The 6,757-nt window shown below is 38.4% G+C and overlaps 1 pseudogene across 1 annotated transcript; it reads right to left on the reverse strand.

Annotated features, from left to right (window-relative positions):
* Positions 1–4,474: 4,474 nt before the first annotated feature.
* On the reverse strand, positions 4,475–5,964 carry LOC149814336 (short-chain dehydrogenase/reductase 1 pseudogene; annotated as a pseudogene). The gene is made up of 2 exons (XR_016427863.1): positions 5,792–5,964; positions 4,475–5,067 (listed from the first exon to the last, which is right to left on the reverse strand). The product of XR_016427863.1 is annotated as a short-chain dehydrogenase/reductase 1 pseudogene (transcript).
* Between the last annotated feature and the right edge of the window lie 793 nt (positions 5,965–6,757).

Genomic DNA, 6,757 nt, shown 5'->3' on the forward strand with positions numbered 1-6,757 from the left:
AAAATACATAAAATAATAAACCCCCAGACAGTTTTGGTTGTTTCGATATTTTTCTGTACGTACCCTCAGGACAAGTAATTATCGAAACATGATTATCATGCTCACTTTACTTATTCTAAATTGCACATCATGAAAGGAACAACACATATGTTAGTCTTGTTTTGAATTTTGATATATATGCACCAACCAAATTTTTATAAGTCTAACCTGTTTTATGGGGTACAAGTGATGATTAGGTAAGTACGGTAAGTGATGGCACGATGACGTGATGATATCAAGATCTCATTCTTTCTCTAATGTTCCGCTCCTGAGGATGTTTTGTAATTTGGCATAAGGGTTTCTTTGAAATCCCACTTTTCGTGTAAACTTTAATTATTAAGTGAGGTCAAGTCTAATAGGGTTTCATTCAAGCCATAATCAATATTCTTCACCTTGGCTAATGCTCTCCAACCAACTCTCTTGAAATACCTCTCCTTGGGCCCAAACAATTTAGCTTATAATGGGGACAAGGTTCAATCCAACCCTGAACTTTGCAATTGTCACTACTTTACTTTTTTCACTTGCAGAAGCTATATTTTTCATGCACGAACCTACGTATTCAACTGACAAAGTGTATGCTATCACATCATCATCCAGTGCACATTGCTCAGGAGCCTCAATAATCTTTCTCTAAAATTGAATCACTTTTTGCAGTATGCTATCCCGTGATTGAACCTGAGAAGATCTTGATGAAGAATCATCAACTGCTTCTCTCTTCTAAACTTTCTGCTTCATCTGCAATAAAGTTTCATTTGTTTCTCTTACCTTGTAATCACCCTTTTGAATTAATGGATCTTTACCCCTTCTTAGCCATAAATCAAAGTGTTTTTTGCTTTCAAATTTCTCCACTTTAAATTTAATATTCATCACACTTTAGGCCATATATGATCTTTCCTACAGCCAATAACTTTGATACCACATTTGATTTTGGGACCTGTGCTCAATATCACACTAGGTCGGGTCTAATATTGATGTAATTAAAGAACACAAACAATCATAATAAATAAAAAAGCAAATAACTACAAGATATAAAAATTTTACGTGGTTCAGTAAAACTGCGGATATCCACGAGGAGAGTACCAAGAGCCTTTATTAATTTAATTAATCGCTAATACAAGAGAGAATAAATAAACCCACAAACTAGAACAACCACACCTATCGTTTGACCCACTAAGAGGATCGATGCATGCAACAAAAAACTTTCCCTCACTCATCTAGAAAAAAACATTACACTCTCTAATTTCTCTCAAAATTTGAGTGAAACTTCAAATATCGAAGAACCACCCAAGAGAAAAAACCAACATTTTCCTCTCTTACAACTCCTGGTGAAAACACCATATGAGAGATATCCTCACTTTTCTCTGTCCTTCAAGCCAAAAAATACATCTTCATCTTTCCAAAAAAGAGCACACCATTTATTTATAATTCTTAAAAGTAGAGCCATTATCTATTAAGAAATCTCATATGGTTCATATCTCCCATCTCATATGAAATTTCAAATAAGAGTTTAAAAGGTACTTCTTTATTTGGCAAGGTAAGTGCTAGTTCAATAAGAATTCATTGAAGCCATAATCAACATGATATTGTTTCTAGCTATGATGATGCTATCGACGTAAATAAGGACATAGTTTTACCATTGTTCAGTGATCTTGGAAAAAATAAATAATCAGCCTTAGATTGACTATGCCCAATGTCTTTGAGAGCATTAGAAAATTTTGAGAACCAATTATAAGATGATTGCTTCATATAGATTGACTTGTTTAAGCGACAAACCTTATTCTCCCCCCTTTGAAGAAAACCCTGATAGAAGTTGTATATAGACATCCTCACTCAAATCGGCGTACAAGAAGGCATTGTTGACATCGAGTTGAAAACCATGCCAATTATAAATGGCAGCCAGAGTCAACAAACAATGACCCGTAACAAAGCTTGGCAACAGGGATGTACATCTCGTTATAATAAACAATGGAGGAGAAAATGCATGTTCTTCATTCACTTGGAAAGATATATACAATACAACTTGATACAAACTCAGGCAAATCCTAACTAATCCCACACCCATGATATCACAATTGGATACAAATTCTACCCATTTACGGTTACACTTACCCGTTTTACAACATAATTTTACTATTTTAAACAAAGAACAAAACTCGAAAGACAAGAAAGAAAAAGCAGAAGCTTATGGCCTTACTTTCGGCAGCATTAGGAGAGCGTAGTAGAAGAAAGCAACACTGCCAACGCTATCGACGTAAGCTTCCTTCTCCATGTCCAAATCTCCTCCATTAATTAGAGCATCAAACGGTGCCATGGATTTCGTTCTTCCTCCAAACGAAAAGCAATAGCAGCAACAAAGATTTTTTAGATTAGAACCACTCCTGTTTGGCTGGCTGACTATTTCGGATTTTGTCATCGGTATATCTCATACTTATACCCTCGATTGTTATTATTTTTTTTTGACAGAGAAATTTGGGGTTAGGCAGACCTCTACCGGTTATATATACAACCGTACCATTTGGGGTTCGAACTTACAACGTCTCAACACAAGGTGACATGCACTAACTGGTCCTGCCAGACAAGAGGAGGCCCCGTTGGTACTATACCCATGACTATTCCTGGGTTGTGGATAAAGTGTGAAAGAAGAAGGAGCTTGATACTGTGCAACAATGATGGATGAATTTAACTGTTAACGGACCAAAACAGAGACGAGGTTGTATCGCATGTACAAAATCATGCTCAAAGATGCCCTCGAGAATGATGCCAAAATGGTGGCTTTTGAAATCTTGAGTAAGGGTACTGTAGTCATTTTCTTTCCTCTGAAAAAAGTTTGAGGAGACCACCACTGTCCTTGACCACGGACAGGGAGTACTTTAACGTGGAAGTATTTTCTGGTAACGAGTGTTCGCGGGAGGGAAGGTTGGACTTTGGAGACTCGTGTGTGGCCGAGCAAACAAAGACTTGAGTGAGCAAGCAGGGCCGAACGGGCCGTCTGAGGCGGGAGCATCGTCATTAGTCTGTTCGCGTTTGTGTTGCCCCGATCATCATGCCAAGGGCCCCACACTCGGTGCCCCCCCCTCTCTCTGCTCCCCAACTGCCTCATGTCTTTCCCTGCAAATGGGGTTGGGTTGGGCCGGGCCGTTGGGCCTAGTTTAAAGAAAAATAATAATTTTTTAATTTTTTATTGGGTAATTGGAAGACATACATCTTCATATGGCTTGTGTAATCATGGATTCTTTTCTGTTTCTAAGTGCATTGGACTTCGTTAGGATCTGGATCCAATCAGATATAGACTAACGGCGAATGGGACCTATTCTGGAGCAGGTCTTGTTCTATTCGGGTCAAAGTCAGGTAGACATTTGGCGGTCTCACATATATGTCGGTTGTCATTTTTTTTTTTTAGGTATGTAAAATTCTTAAAAATACACCCATGTTTTTATCAAAAGTTGTCAAATAAAGATCGCCAGTGTAGGAAAACACTGAGGCTGAAAAAATGGATGAGTTGCTCATGGCTCAGCTCACATAGAGTCAATGTTGTGAAAATCGGTTGATTCAAAAGGAGCCTATTCAAGATCTATTCATTTCTTTTTTATATTTTAAGAGGGTTAGTCTTTTAACATTTTTTATTTTTAATTAACATGATAAAAAGCACTAATTTGAGATCTATTTGATTGTTTTTCTAAGAAACCTATTCACCTGCCACGAAGGGGTTTGGTGTTGTGGGATGGGACCTAGGCCGCGAGGCAGATGGCCTAGGGTCAAATCCCATGAGTGTCACCCTTTCGCAAGCCAATGCATGGAGATTCCATAGAGACAAGGGTATGCCCATGAAATTTTACGCTGCCAGGACAACAATCAGAAGTACGACAGGCAAGGCCAACACATCTGGGTCTCTGATCCTGAGGGTGGTTTCTTAGTGTAAATATAAAAAAAAAATCTATTCTGAACCGATTTTAACATTGTAAAGCACTTGTTCAAACTCAAGAAATGAACTTATAAAGCAAAACACAAACTAGTATTTAGCTAGCTTGGCTAATAAATGGTTATGTATGTTATATCACAAAGTGTAGTGCAGGTAAATGGTTGAATTTGGCTTACAAGCAATAAATTTCAAGTTCAACCTTACAAACTTGAAACAATGTATTTATCTTGTAAATGAGCCAGCTGCTTTAAGGTCCAAATTCTATTATGTTTCAGTTTTAGAAAAAAATGCACCCCTTTTTAAAAATGAGTTAGCTCAAACTTGCCATGAGCATGAGCTAGCTTGCCATAATCAAAAGCCAAACTTTAACACCCTTTGTTTGAAGCCTATAATAAGGTCTCATTTAACTCATGTTGATTAACAGACAGTGGCTTTTCAGATGGGCATCGTTTGGCTCTGTGGGTCTGTCTACTTTCTATGGAGGAGACAAAATACTAAACAGAAAAGATAAAAGTATGAGAAGAACTCAGAAGCACCCATCTTTATTTGTTATTACATATCTTATTGCAGAAAGAAAACCACTAGTCTGGTGTACTTAGGAGCAATATGTTCCACCACGGTTTACATAACAGTCTGTTGAGATCAGATGAGAGAAAAGCATATTGTTTTGCATTCATTACTAACATAGGGATTCAAGCGGATAGAAATTTGGTGATCGTCACTTGCTGGCCATCAAATGGATAGTCCTCACCTTCGAGGAAGTTGTGTCCCGAAGGACCACCGGCAGGGAAGAGAGCAACACGCACCACATTCTCAGCTCCTTGAGTGGCAGATATATCACCAGAGCCAAACACCATGTCAGTCTTCACATACCCAGGATGCACACTGTTCACGCATGCTTTACCCTCCAATTCACTCGCCAACAACCTCGTGTACGCGTTCAAGGCAGCCTTGGAAATGCAGTAAGAAGGAAACTTGAGGGGCCACTTCTTTAGGTCCTTCCTAGACTTCAGATCCTCCAGGAACAGGTCTAACACCCCTTCGATCTTTTGCTCTGTCAAGCTCGACATCTCTGACAATTGCTTCCTTAAATCTTCATCTCTTACAAACTGAAAACAAGCATATTAGTGTTGGGACCCTTCATGCATCAAGTGGGCTTATTTGTTTAGCATGTCATTAATGAAAAGAATTAAGATCATAAAGGTTAATTGGTCATTGATGGTGTGCCTTGCCGATCTTAGATAGCATGGAATGGATTATATGAGCATAATTGTACTCTGATGGAGCAATCTAAACTCTTAAAGTTGAAAACTAGATGTGTAGATGTTGCGAGCCACAAATAAGAATATGTCAACTGCATAAAATCTCTCACAGATGACAAGTTGTGAATCCCATATATAGTCATAAATGTTGGTATCGGCTATATCTTGGTGAGGAAAACTCTAGGGATATTATTGTTTTCTTGATAAAAATTTTAAAAAAGATGAAAAATATAAAAAAATATACGTTAAGCAAATAAGCAATAAAACATGAATATAAATATAAATAAGGAAAAAAGCATGTTAAGCAATAAAGATAAAAACATATATAAATATAAATTCCCAAGATTTTTTTTTATATTATCTCGATACTAGACCAAGGACGTAACATGGTCAAGTTGTCATGTTTTTTATTTGTTTCAAAAACATGTCTATAATAGGACTTCCAGGATTCCAACCATATGTGATACATGAACCAAATGTCAATTGGACATACCAACTAGGGCCAACGTGATCCGGTTTCATACTTCGAACATCTAGAAGAAATACTAGAGTATGGGTTGTAGAGACTTACACTTAGCAGTCCAAAGATAGAAGAGACGTTGACTATTCTGGGCTTGTGAGGAGAAGGTCGAAGGAGAGGGAGTAAGGCCTTGGTCAGCCATTTGGTTCCGTAGTAGTTGGTGCCAATGCACTCCCTTGCTAATTCATATTTCTCTGAGATCCCATCTGTCCAGGTAAAGTCCACCTGCACCAACCAAGTTTTAACACTCTTTGTCACCAGCAAGAGTTTTTTCTTAATTTCTTTCCTTGAGAATGAGTTATTTCCTAATAAACATATATAAACTAGAGGAAGAAAATTAGTGTAGCAAGAATGGTACACACATTTTGATGCCGTGAATAAACAAAAATTACATGGAGCTAACGAGAGTGTCACACAGGTGAAAGAGGGCACTCGGTGTTTGGGACCAATGTGTATGCATAGTTTGGGTGCAGACATATGTTGTGTGCTGGGTGTTGTGAGGCAGCATCATTGGTAGAACCAGTCATGAGTGTGATAACAGGTACTCGACATTTAGGCAGACAATGGGCATATTTGGTAGAAGATGTGTATGCAGTGTCCAGTGTTGAGAGGGTTGGAATGTGACAAGGGTAGTGTGAAACACCATTAAGTGAAAAATAAATCGGGCGTAGTAGTAGCAGGTGGTATGTGTTGCCATCGGTGACATGCAGTGGTAGCATGACATGCTATGGGCAACGATATCGACATTGATGCGACATTGTTTTGCATTGTATTGCATCTATTGACTAGATGATGCCTTTGAAGATGTGGATAAGTACTTCTCAACTTGGGATAAGAGTATCCCACGCATAGTGTTTGATACACACAGGAGTGCATGCAAGCTAGAGCTAATTCTCTCAGGGATTGCATTACACGGTCCCAATCGTGCATGGTGGCATAGACCAGATAAGTGAGTGCCTAGGTGTCGATGAGTAATCTGGGTAGCGTTGCTCATTATGACATATAGTTATCAACTAA

The sequence above is a fragment of the Nuphar pumila genome, chromosome 15 (assembly GCF_984573655.1).
Source record: "Nuphar pumila chromosome 15, dmNupPumi1.hap1.1, whole genome shotgun sequence".
Classification (NCBI taxonomy): Eukaryota; Viridiplantae; Streptophyta; class Magnoliopsida; order Nymphaeales; family Nymphaeaceae; genus Nuphar; species Nuphar pumila.